This window comes from Symphalangus syndactylus, chromosome 11, assembly GCF_028878055.3.
Source record: "Symphalangus syndactylus isolate Jambi chromosome 11, NHGRI_mSymSyn1-v2.1_pri, whole genome shotgun sequence".
In the NCBI taxonomy this organism is placed as follows: domain Eukaryota; kingdom Metazoa; phylum Chordata; class Mammalia; order Primates; family Hylobatidae; genus Symphalangus; species Symphalangus syndactylus.
In genome coordinates, this window is record NC_072433.2 from 13036146 (window position 1) to 13049411 (window position 13266).

A 13266-nucleotide genomic window follows, 5' to 3' on the forward strand; every position below is an offset into this window, starting at 1 on the left:
GAAAAAACCAGAGAAATTAACAGTAAGTTTTGCAGATTGTGATTTTTATCTTAATTCCATGCATTAGGTTGTCTAAGCCTTGTTTGCTGTTTCATGAATAATTCATGGATGTCTATAATCAATGGAAATAGGCCGGGCGCGGTGGTTCACGCCTGTAATCCCAGCACTTTGGGAGGCCGAGGCAGGCAGATCACGAGGTCAGGAGATCGAGACCATCCTGGCTAACACGGTGAAACCCCGTCTCTACTAAAAATACAAAAAATTAGCCAGGCGTGGTGGTGGGTGCCTGTAGTCCCCAGCTACTTGGGAGGCTGAGGCAGGAGAATGGCGTGAACCCAGGAGGCGGAGCTGGCAGTGAGCCGAGGAATCGTGCCACTGCACTCTAGCCTGGGCAACAGAGCGAGACTCTTGTCTCAAAAAAAAAAAAAAAAAAAAAAAAATCAATGGAAATGTATTTTTTGGCCTAGGCACCGTTACATTTTGCCTTCTCATCTACAAAGATTGAAGAGAAAGTAAGAAGTATATGTAGGGGTAGCATTTAGCGGAGCACAGTGGCATGCGCTGTAGTCCCAGCTACTCAGGAGCCTTGAGGCAGGAGGTTTGCTTGAGCCCAAGATTTGGAGGCTGTAGTGTGTCCTGATTACCTGTGAATAGCCACTGCACCCCAGCTTGGGCGACATAGCAAGATCCAGTATCTTAAAGAAAAAAAAAAGTGTGTAGCACTTAATAATGGCCAAGTAGGGAGTTAACATACAGTTTAAATCAATGTAGTCCAATTTTGAGGAGGATCTGTTAACTGCGTGCTTCCATGCAAGGTTGCTTTTGTGGTGCCGCTGTGTATGGAATTGTTTGTTTTCGCTACTTTTTAGAAAGTAGAATTAAGGACTTCCTTTTTTTAAACCAACAGTTTTGGCCTTTTTGGTGCCAGTTACATAAATTTCACAAGCAGAAGTCACACATTAGTGTCAACCTAATGGTCTGGAAATTTGTTAACTATCAGTATGACAGAACCCCAGCACGGTTTTATCATTTTTCCCTGAGAAGTGAAAAGAACTGGGAAAGCAAGGTTATGATAGGCCAGAGTTTCAGTGGAAGGATGAATGGGGAAATTTTTAAGATACCTACCAGTGTTGTATATGAGTACTGAGACTTTTAAATCTTTACCTAGACTATAAAAGACTATCTTTAAAAGAAACAGCTGTGTCATAATTATTGAATTGGTAGCTTATTCTAGAATATAGGGAGTAGTGGCCTGTGAAAACAGTTCATTTCTCAGCTTTTCAATTCTGTCATTAAAAAGGCTATTTGATCTAGATTACTAATTCTTCCTTTTAAGTGGCAGTTTTATTACAGTCCAGAAAACACTTCTGTTTCCTGGGTTATAAGACAGAGTATGAAAATAGAAGATAGTTTTGAACTCATGTGTTTTGGAAACTGTATCATGATTACTTATGCTGTTATATTTGAATAGAAATATAAAATTCTTTGGCTTAAACATCTATTAGACAAATTAGTTTGGTTTGATGAGTCTCTTATTAGTATACAACAGTAGATTTTATTTTATTAACTGAGTAGAATTTAGGTTTTTTTGTAACTAGATGCTTTGGAACAGTTAAATTTTTTTCTCTAATATAGAGGTTAGATGTTTAATTGTTGCTGCTGCTTCAAAATGTTCACAAAATTTCATAAAATCTTTATTGTCTGACACATAAACTATTTGCACTTGTGCACTGACATATTACATATCAAAGTCAGGTTCAAATTTCCTCTTTAAAGTATCTTTTGGAAATAGGAAATGGTAGCCTTTTGTAAAATATTGCTGTTATCTTTTAAATGTATTTTTAACATATCCTAAATGCGAAAGCATATTGCTTTAAACCGTAATGTGTGTTCCTTGTGTTTATCTATTTCCAATGTTCTAGTTTATTTCTTCCTTTTTGTTTTTGGTTTTTTTTTGTTTGTTTTGAGACAGGGTTTCGCTCTGTTGCCCAGGCTGGAGTGCAGTGGCGCAATCTCCGCTCACTGCAACTTCTGCCTTCTGGGTTCAAGCGATTCTCCTGCCTCAGCCTCCCCAAGTAGCTGTGACTAAAGGTGCGCACCACCATGTCGGCTAATTTTTTTGTATTTTTAGTAGAGATGGGGGTTTCGCCATGTTGGCCAGGCTGGTCTTGAACTCCTAACCTCAGGGGATCCTCCCGCCTCGGCCTTCCAAAGTGCTGAGATTACAGGCATAAGCCACACACCGGCCTATTTCCTCCATATTTTTAAAAGGAAAAAAAATAACTTTTCCTCTTTCACATCACAGTGAATAAAAAATTCTTGGAACTGAAAGATCATTTATAATAACTAGCATGCCTATTGTGCTTATCATGTGCCAAGTAGTGTTCTAAGCCTTTCTAAGCCTTTCTCATAGTAATTCACATAATCCTCAAACCTGTGATGTAGCTACTATTATGATCCTATTTTAAAGATGGGAAGACAAAGGCACTGAGAAGTTAAATAACTTGCCCAGTGATTTGCACCTAATTTAATTAGCCAGTTAGAGGCCAAATTGGGAATCTAGCCCAATCTGGCATTTGCAGTTTTTGGCTTGTGAAACTTGGTTCTCTTCAAACAAACAAACAAGCAAAAGACCAAGAAAGCCAAAAAAGAATTAACTAGTAATTTTCAAAATAAAGTTTCAAGCCGACTTTGTCATTATACGTAAGGCTATGACAAGGCTTAATGCTGTGTATGCCATTTTCTCTACAGTGAGGGTCTGCAGGCTCATATCATTGTGGCTACTAGCTAGACTGAAGTCCATGAAGTTGATAACTTGCCTATTTTATCAGACATGATATCTGCCATTAATTAACAAAGGAAATGCAGGTTACAGAAATGATATTATGCTGTTTCGTGGCTTCAAATGAGGTTACACAGATAATGCTTTCAATAGGATGTGTGTTTAGCTTTTCTATTAACGTGGTTATTTTGTTTTGAAAGATGGAAAAATGGGGCCCAGCCCCACTCCCTTTGATTCGTCTCTTTAAAAATGACTTCACAAGTTTTACTCAGTAAAAAAATTCTTAAGAAGTAATTTAGAATTCCCATAATCAGAAGCCAAATATAGGACCTTTTTACGCAAAGTGAAGAAGATTTTCAATTCAAAAGCAAATTTCAGCTTTGATTTAGAAAAGAGTACATTCTTTTGTTCCAGCAGTGAAAAGAAAAAAATTTTAAAAAAATACTACATTCTAAGAGTGACTAGAGAATACTTTCAATTACTTTTAAAAACCTAATTAATTAATATATTTTTTGAGACAGAGTCTTGCTCTTTCACCCAGGCTGGAGTGCAGTGGTGCAATCACAGCTCACTGCAGCCTCGACCTCCCTAGCTAGATTGATCCTCCTGCCTCAGTGTCCTGATTAGCTGAGATTACAGGCGTATACCACCACATCCGACTAATTTTTGTGTTTTTTTGTAGAGACAGGATTTCACCATGTTGGCCAGGCTGGTCTCTAACTCCTGGGCTCAAGTGATCCACCCATCTCTGCCTCCCTAAATGCTGGGTTTACAGGCGTGAGCCACCACACCTGGCCAAAAAACCCTGAATTTATATTGGACAGTTTTTGTTTCATTTTGACTATATTTCAGGTTATCATACCTTAACAGACATGGCCTTTATATTTTATAAAATGTTAAAAAAAAATAGGCCATCCTTTCTCTCAGATTTCCTCAGGTTTCGTTTTGTTTTAAATATATATAGGGGAAATTATAGGTGCTCTTTACAATCAGTACACGGGGTTTTTGGTTGCTTATGAGTATCTGTGATATAATTAACAGTATTTACCATGAACACAAAAAGAGGTTTTAAATTGCTTACTACCTAGAATTTACTTTATTCACAACTGCTGTTTTCTTTTTCTCTTGTCTTTTTTTTTTTTTTTTTTTTTTTGAGATGGAGTCTCGCTCTTTCACCCAGTCTGGTGTGCAGTGGCGCGATCTCGGCTCACTGCAAGCTCCGCCCCCCGGGGGTTCACACCATTCTCCTGCCTCAGCCTCCCGCGTAGCTGGGACTACAGGCGCCCACCACCTCGCCCGGCTAACTTTTTGTATTTTTAGTAGAGACGGGGTTTCACCGTGTTAGCCAGGATGGTCTCGATCTCCTGACCTCGTGATCCGCTCGCCTTGGCCTCCCAAAGTGCTGGGATTACAGGCGTGAGCCACCGCGCCCAGCCGTCTTTTAAAGCAATTTCTAAGCATACATAATAAAGTTGTAATTTGATTAATACTGTGAAATATGTTTTTAGTGTTTGAACAATTCATGCTGTTTCTTAAATCACTGGTTAAATCCACCTTTAAAATTTTAACTTTGAGTATTTATATTGTAGCTCACGGTTAAGTCTCTTGAAAAGTTTGTTTCATTTACTTTCTAGCAAGGGTTTGACCACATCTTTTTAAAACAGAGATGGAAATATATATATATTTCCTTTTCCTTTTTCTTGCTCTGTCACCAGACTGGAGTGCAGTGGCACAATCATAGCTCACTGCAACCTTGAACTCCTGGGCAGAGGTGATCCTCCTCCCTCAGTCAACATGCCCAGCTAATTTTTTATTTTTGTGTAGAGACAAGTCTCGTTATGTTGCCCAGGCTGATCTTGAACTCCTGGGCTCAAGTGGTCCTCCCACCTCAGCCTCCCAAAGCACTGGGATTACAGGCATGAGCCACTGTACACAGCCTGGAAATATTTTTTATACATTAGAATATAAAGAAGTGCAAATTTAAGAAGGAAACTTTTCTTGCATACCTACATTCTGCTAGGCATAATATGCGTTTTATTTCATCAAATTCTTACTACTAGCTTGGGAGAGAGAACTTACCCCATTTTTTAGCTGAAAACACTAAGGTATAGAGAGATGAATTAAATCATATTGTCAGGTAGGTAGTTCTGGAATTTGAACCTGAAACTATATATTTCCAAAAATCTCTTTCTGGTATGACATAGAGCCTCCTCTAGTGATACAAATGGAACTTGTTGATTACATGAAAGCCCTGATTCGTTTTTCATTCCCCATCCAACCGGTAGCATTTTTCAATTTAGTCTGTACTCATTTCTGGAGCAATGATAGTGCATGCAGTAAAGTAGGCATGTTTTAGGTATACAGAAGCAATATATATAGTCCTACCCACATCTTACGGTGTAGTAAGAGAAATGGCAAACATTAAGTTACGTGAATGGGATTACAAAGCAGTGTATCAACAAATGTACAATAATGTAGTAGGCGTACAGTGCAGGAAGGGCAGTGGGCACTGTGCCCATGGCTGTCTGTCTCTCAGTGTTCTTGGCCATGTGCGTATCTTGCTATGAAGGCTACAACCTGCCATCTATTTTAGATAATCACAACAGGAGTAGTTAGAAATGAAACACAGAAATAAGGGGAATCTTGATTAATGGGACTCAAGTACCAAAAGGTAGGAAAATGACTCTTGGTTATAATCGTAGCTGAAGTATGTGGGCACTTAATGGTGGATGCTGTGTTCTAAACCTTGTCTAACTAGATAGTAAATTTATCTGCTAAATGATAGGAACTCATAACACTTGGGTATCTACAGGACTCTAAGTAAATTCTTGTTGGTTTTTAATTTTCTTACTAGAGCTTAATAAATTGTATCTGATGTATTTTCTATTTGAAGAATACCTCTAGTTGAAGAAGTATAAAACATGGTTAAGCATGAGGCTCTCAAAAGCTATCATCAATATAAGGATATTATAAGACCATGTCATTTTTGTAAGTAGTCACTTGTAGCTACATCAGATGGGAAGTGTAGAGCAGGTCCGGTTTTATTGAGCATACAATGTAAAGCCTAGCTTGAGGGTCCTTTATTCTTGATACCAACTTGAGTCTAATCTATTCTCTCTGTATAGATTCTACTTCCCTGCTCCCTGGGACATCTGTTCTTTTTCTAGTATGTGGTTTTTGTGTTGAGATAATTCTCTCCCCCTCTCCCTTCTCCCTTCTCCCCTCTCTCCTCTCTCCTCTCTCCATATTGTGCCTTAAAAGTCTTCACTTACGCTGCCAGAGGGCAGAGGCAAAGCTTCTTTCCCAACAATCTCATGATACGTTGAAATCCCCTTCAGTAATACACACTCTCTTCCATACACCACATACACACACACACACACACACACACACTACACACACTACACACACACACGTTCTCCCTCATATGTATATACCATCCCTTAAGAATGGATGCTCATTAAGTTAGCCACAGATAATCTGAAGTTACCTGATAGGCAGTTTGATAACAAAGAGAGAAGGTAGCTGAGAGGGTTAAAGTCCCTCCCTATTACAGTCTTCCCTTTCTAGCTTTTTAGGAACAAATGAGTATCATGAGAGCTAAAGACCTTCAGAAAGTGAGGATAAATAACTATAAAATTTATTATCTAGGATGTTGCTCTCTTGAAAATCACTGAGTATTTCTACTAATTTTCTTTTAATACATGTTTTCTTTGTGACTACTTCCTTGCCTCCATCTACTTCCACCCTGTCAGGCCTCCTTTCAGAGGGAGAATAGGAGTGAAAGAGAAAGAGGAGGATGTTTATTTTTCAAATTTGTATCCAAGGAGTGCTTCACACAAATTCTCACTTGAAAGCACCCTCCAGAAATTCTGAGGATGAGAATCTAAAAAGAGTTATAAAAGTGGTGAAGCATGTTACCTGTAGACCCCAGCAGATGATCATTTGTGTTCTTCAGCCTCTCTCATCCTATTTCTAGTACACCTAGCTGTTGTCAAGGGGTGTTGTCATTCTTGGCAGTCATCTATTAAGGAGGAGAGAGGGCTGTTTCTAACATGGAGGGGAATGTTGCTTATTTATTCAAGAGGAATACTTCTGAACATTGTTATTGCTAAACATATTATTGTAAACCTGGAGAAAAGGGAATGAAAAATCATTCAATTAGACAAATAAATGTAGATTGAGTATCCCATATCTGAAATCCTCCAAAATCTAAAATTTTTGAGCACCAACATGACACTCAAAAGGAAATGCTCACTGGAACGTACAGGATTTCAGATTTTTGGATTTGGAATGCCAACTAGCAAGTGCAGTGCAAATATTCCAAAATCTGAAAAAAATCAGAAATCTGAAACACTTCCAGTCTCAAGCATTTTGGGTAAGGGACACTCATCTTGTATTATTTTGACATATTATCAGAAAATACTGTATAATGGTAGGTAGACAACATAAAGACTTTTAATGCCTCTTTACTGATTGTTCTACCAGTTACTGTAGCAAATAAAAGTTAAGGCTGGGCTCTTTGATCTTTGTGTCTTGCATCAGAAAAAGGTGTAAGTGAACCAAACATGCGTAAGAGTCAGTGAGTTGTTAATCACCCACGTGTTCCCAGGTGGTAGCTGTGAGGTCTTGTGCAAATTGTATTTGTTGCCCGCACTCAATACTAAAAACAGTCTGAAAGATTGCTTCTAGAAATCTGTTGTGACTCTGCACTTAAAAACTCATCAGTGACCATTTTAAATGCATCATTTTGGCATTACGAATACACATCTCCACTTTGAGAGTAAAGGAAAAAAAGATACAGTTTAATTAATGTCCCTAAGAACAACTAGACTCACCTATCGATGGCAAAGTTTAAATTCCCCATTAGTTTTCTGATTTTTGCCTAGAATATCTATTGGAAGCCTCTCTTCAATTTCGTGGATAAACCAAGGAAGATACCTGTGTTAGCACTGAATTACAGAATGTGTTCACTAGAAGATAAACTAGTAGATCCTGAGTTAAGTCAGCATGAACCAGAGTCCTGGGGCCAAGCTCTGTCTGTACTGAATTTTATTCTCAGTGTTTAGCCCTGCTTGTGGGTGGCCTTCTGGATGTTTACTAAAATGAAAATTCAGTTTTTGTGAACAAACACTCATTCATATGTGTGCGCACATGCACACACACTGTGCATACATTAGTATTTTAGAAAATGGGGACACTGAGATCACTCTGGAGAGTCATTGCACATCAGTTGTGGGTCCTGTCACTTGGATTTATTATTACGCCAACCCTAGTAGTATCCAGCTGACACTCTTATTAGTAATATTGAACGAATCATGGAATTTTTGACAGGAAAATTTTATGATTGGGAAGAAACAAGTCCAGTAGCCTGGCTGCTTTTTTTTTTTTTTTTTTTTTTTTGAGGCAGAGTTTCGCTCTTTTTGCCCAGACTAGAGTACAATGGCACGATCTCGGCTCACTGCAACCTCCGCCTTCCGGGTTCAAGCAATTCTCCTGCCTCAGCCTCCCAAGTAGCTGGGATTACAGGCATGTGCCACAATGCCTGGCTACTTTTTTTGTATTTTTAGTAGAGATGGGGTTTCACCATGTTGACCAGGCTGGTCTTGAACTCCTGACCTCCAGTAATCCACCTGCCTTGGCCTCCCAAAGTGTTGGGATTAAAGGCATGAGCCTTCGTCCCCGGCCTTATGGCCTGGCTGATTTCATGTAATTAATTAGTAGAAAAGACGGGACCCATAATAAGGTTATCCTGTTGCCTGCACAGTCTTTTTGTTGGCAGTTGTTTTTGTAGTCCTTGATATATGCATGATCATATATCTGTATTAATCTTTATAATCAGTGTACATCTAGTTGGATATAATGAACTTGGATTAACATAAACCCCATATTGAGATGCTCAAATAAATAGCCTTTTAATCTCTTACATTGCTGTTAAATTGAATCTCATGAAAGGAAGTTAGAAATCAGCATATATATGTACACACTAACCAATTTGTTGGGGTTAGTAGACATTTGGTCTTATCTCTCACCCCCTAGGTTTCATTATTTTGTGTTGGTATCAAATATTCAGAATGATATTCCTAAGGACTATAAGATCTTAAGTCGTAGAGAAAGATAAAATTATATTTTGAATGTTGTATTTTACTAAAATAGGAAATTATGATTATATACTTTTAGGAAGGCTTTGAATAATAAATAATGATGAACCACATTTGGTGGTGATAGTGGGGTAACGTAACTTGTTATCTCATGAGTATTCTGATTAATAGTGGCTTTGTTGTAGAATCTCCATTTTGCAGGTGTGAAGATCTGAAATTCTAAAGCTTTGTGTGTTTTCAAAACTGGTACTGTGAGCAGCTCTTGAGCATTGACCCTTGGCCACGGACTGCTGCATGGTGTTCAGGCAGGATACGTGGAAGAGAAGGCTATGTTTCTCTTTTCCTGGAAGTCTCTGATTCTGTTGAGTGTTGTTACTTTTGTGCTACTATCCAAGAAAACAAAGAGGTGGGGGGTGATGAGTTTCCTAATTTAGAGGCTTTTCTGGGAATGCTCCCTAGCCACTTGTACTTAATTCACCTTTTCCCTTGATCTACAAGAGGCCACAGCATAATCTTTTCTATATCACCAACTGCTTATGCTCCCTAAGTGGAAGAGAGATTTAAGTTAATGCAACTGCAGAGTCTTTCATACCTGGAATTTCTAATGTATTTTTTCCTTTTTTTTTGGAGACAGAGTCTTGCTGTCACCCAGGCTGGAATACAGTGGCACTATCTTGGCTCACTACAACCTCCGCCTCCCACGTTCAAGGTTGATTGTCCTGCCTCAGCCTCCCAAATAGCTGGGACTACAGGTGTGTGCCACCATGCCCAGCTAATTTTTGTATTTTTAGTAGAGATGGGATTTCACCATGTTGGCTAGGCTAGTCTCGAACTCCTGACTTCAAGTGATCCACCCACCTGGGCCTCCCAAAGTGCTGGGATTACAGGCATGAGCCACCATGCCCAGCCTATTTTTTCCTAAATTTTAATAACTGGTTCCCAGTGCTTAATTCACATTAGAAGCTTCCATAGCCAGGATGCAGATGAGTACACCACATCTTCCCAGCCCTCTGCCTTCCCCTGCAGATGCCCATTATCTCGTGTGGCATGCTCTCCACAGAGCTCACACTGGCCTCCCGTTCTTAAGATCCTGTATGAGTGGGAAGCCCTCAACAATGTTATGCAAAGTCATTCTTCTGGAAAAAGAGCCTGGAAGTAAGGGGTAGAATGGATTTCTATGAGGCATAACTAACTAGTAGGAAAAAGCCCCAAAGCTACTTGATGTAGATCCTCTGCTCAACTCCAATTTTTTGATTATTCTTGGTCATATCATTCTTTCTACTGTACTATACCAGTCACTGAGGACACAGATGATGTCTCAATTTCAGTATCTTCTCCTGTCACCCAGAAATCTAGCTTAGATTAACACTCAATTTTGTAACATTTCATGAACACTGTATTCAGAAAAACTGGTTCTACCCTATTTACTCCACCCATAGGGAAGTAGTTGGTATATTGTGTGTGGGTCAGTATTTCTATATCTTACATGAAATTTGGAAGAAGTCTGTACAACCAAACCTGACCCTTCAATTTCAGCAAATTGATTTCTGAGAAAACAGATGAATTTTGATTTACCTTACATCTCTAAGGATGAAAGCAACAGAATCGCGATCGCCCCTCAGTTGGTCTAATTCTGTGCTATCTTTTATCATTTTCCCCATTATAGGTTGAAAGCTTCAGATGTCCTAATTTCCTGGGGTCTTAGGATTCTACCCTGGCTCTGGCAGCCTACCTTCATTGTTTTACCTACCAAAGGAAATGGTAGAAACTCAGCTCTGAGGCAAGGGGTTATGGCTTCTACTAAGGTATCCCTAAGAGTAGGGCATATGCTTTGTCTGAGCTTTAAACTATATAAATGGTGATGCAGAGTGGCAGATGCTTGAAAGATAGGTATAGTCTCTTAATGCCTAAGGTAGACTAACACAAGAAGATAGATTCTTGACGTGTGTAGTCATGGACTCCTTGGCTGCAAGTGTAGAAATGCAACTCAAACCGGTATAAGCAAACCTGGAACTTATTACCTCTTGTAAGTGGGAAGTCCAAAGCTACAGCTGGCTCAGGGCAAATCTGGATGGAAGGAATTAAATGATGTCATCAGGACCTTCTCTTTTTCTCTACTTTCTTGTGTTGGCTTTTTTCAATTAGGACCTTATGTCATGGCAGAGAAGGTCATTAGCAGCTCTGCCTTATGTCATTTTAACAGTCAACAATCCCCTCTCAAAAGGATCTTTCCTGATAGCTCTAAAAAAAAAATTATAGGAATGACTCTCACTGGTCCATGCTGGATTACCTGCCCATTTCTGAGCCAATCTTGCGAGGGGGTTGAAATTAAGGCAAGCATTTTGGCTAGTCCTGGTCACTCTAGAGGCTGTGAGGAAGTAGGGATATTAGTCCCATCATGAACCATGTGACCTGACGGGAGGGTTGCTTGCATGTGTTGTAGAGGGGTAAGCCAAGGTTAAGGTTTGTGTTTTGTATTTCATTACCAGCTTTTTATCAACCCCAGAGCCTAGGAAAGTCCTTCTTACTCAGGAATTATTTAGGTGTACTAATAAGCATAGCATTTCCTCATGAGAGCCACAAATAGTGTTGAAAATCCACTCTATGCTGTTGATTATGCTAGATCCACTGGTAATGAGAAAAGACATATTTTGCTCACTTGGAGTGTATGTCATTGTGGAGGTGATGGCATATTGAAAAAAAGGTAGGAAATAAACAGTTCCATCATAAGGGGAAGCAGCTACTGGGGGTAATTCCAGGCAGAGAGGGCAGCATGTACAAAGGTTCAATGGTGAGAAGAGGGAGCAAGGCCTTTGGAATAATGGACTCCAGTTGTTCCTCACAGGTGCAGCAGAAATAGCGAGAGGACAGGATTATGGAGATTGGTGAGGTGAGATCATCCAAGGGCCTTTTGCTTGGTAAGCCATTTTACTTTAATCTTGAGTGCCATAGGGATTCATTGACAGATTGATACAGGGAAATGAAATGATTTTTTTTTGGGCGGGGGGAGGGGAGACAAGAGTCTCACTCTGTTGCCCAGGCTGGGGTGCAGTGGCACAACCTCGGTTCACTGCAGCCTCTGCCTCCCAGGTTCAAGCAATTCTCATGCCTCAGCCTACCTAGTAGCTGGGATTACAGGTGCACACCACCACACCCAGCTATTTTTTATATTTTTGGTAGAGACGGGGTTTCGCCATTTGTCCAGCCTGGTCTTGAACTCCTGGCCTCAAGTGATTTGCCCACCTCAGCCTCCCAAAATGCTGGGATCACAGGCATGAGCCACCGTGCCAAGTCAATTCATTCATTTTAGAATGAATGCCCTGTCCTGGGGTGAATGGACTAGAGGAGGGTAATACTGGAGGCTGAGGCAGGTTTAGCCTGTGGAAGTGATCCAGATGAGATGTGAACTGAGGGCTAGTGGCGGAGGGGATGAAGATAAGCGGATTCTAGGAAGTGACTGACTTCTAAGGGAAGGAGGAGTCACCCCAGGTCTTACAAAAGACCTGGCTTGGTCTCCTGTGGATATCCAGGCTCCCTATGATCCACATCATCCCATTACCATAAACTAGTTAGTAGACTTTCTATATTGATGAAACATTAATATGAGAATGTTCATAGCAGCATTAGTCATAATAGTCCCAAAATGAAAACAGTCCAAACATCCATCAGCTGATGAATGGATAAGTAAAACTTGCTATATACTTCAGTAGAATATTATTTGGCAATAAAAAGAAGTGAAATACTGATACATGCTACAAAATGGATGAGCCCTGAAAGCATTAAATTTAGTGAAAGAAGCCAGTCATAAAGGCCGTATATTGTATGATTCCATTTAGATGAAATGTCCAGAATAGGCAATGCTGTAGAGATAGAAGGTAGATTGATTGTTGCCTAGGGCTGGGATTGGAGAGTGGGAGAAAATGGGAGTGAGTGCTAATGGATATAGGGTTTCTTTCTATAGTGTTAATAATGTTCTAAAATTGATTGTGGTATTGGTTGCACAACTCTGAATATACTAAAAACTATTGTACATTTTATTTAAATTGATGAATTGCATGGCATGTAAATTATATATCATTAAAGCTATTATAAAGATATGAATATGGGAGTAAAGTCTAGAAAACAGAAAACTGGCTGGTAGAGTCAGGCATATGGAATACATCAAAAATGACAGTGAGGAAATAGCAAAAAACTGGAAAAAATTTAAATGTCTAACAGAAGGATGGATAAATTGTAGTGTATTCATTTTTTAAAAAATGACAGTGAGTACCCTGATAATTAAGAAATTCACATAAAAGTATGAATAGTGTATAAACGTGACCTAAAAATAGCATTTGTGGGAACATTTAGTTTAGAAGTAATTTTTTTTTACTCAACTGTCTG

The 13266-nt window shown here is 39.5% G+C and overlaps 1 protein-coding gene across 17 annotated transcripts in view; it reads left to right on the forward strand.

Annotated features, from left to right (window-relative positions):
• NCOA2 (nuclear receptor coactivator 2) overlaps positions 1–13266 on the forward strand; it is a 298236-nt gene that overhangs the window by 114467 nt on the left and 170503 nt on the right. For 2 of the 17 annotated variants that reach the window (XM_063612648.1, XM_063612647.1), the window contains exons 3-4: positions 9518–9635; positions 11729–11801. The exons of 13 other annotated variants lie outside the window; for them this stretch is intronic. The gene's annotated coding sequence lies outside the window, so the exon portion shown is untranslated. The remainder of the gene's footprint in view (positions 1–9517; positions 9636–11728; positions 11802–13266) is intronic. 2 more of the 17 variants (XM_063612646.1, XM_063612643.1) reach the window with 1 other exon arrangement.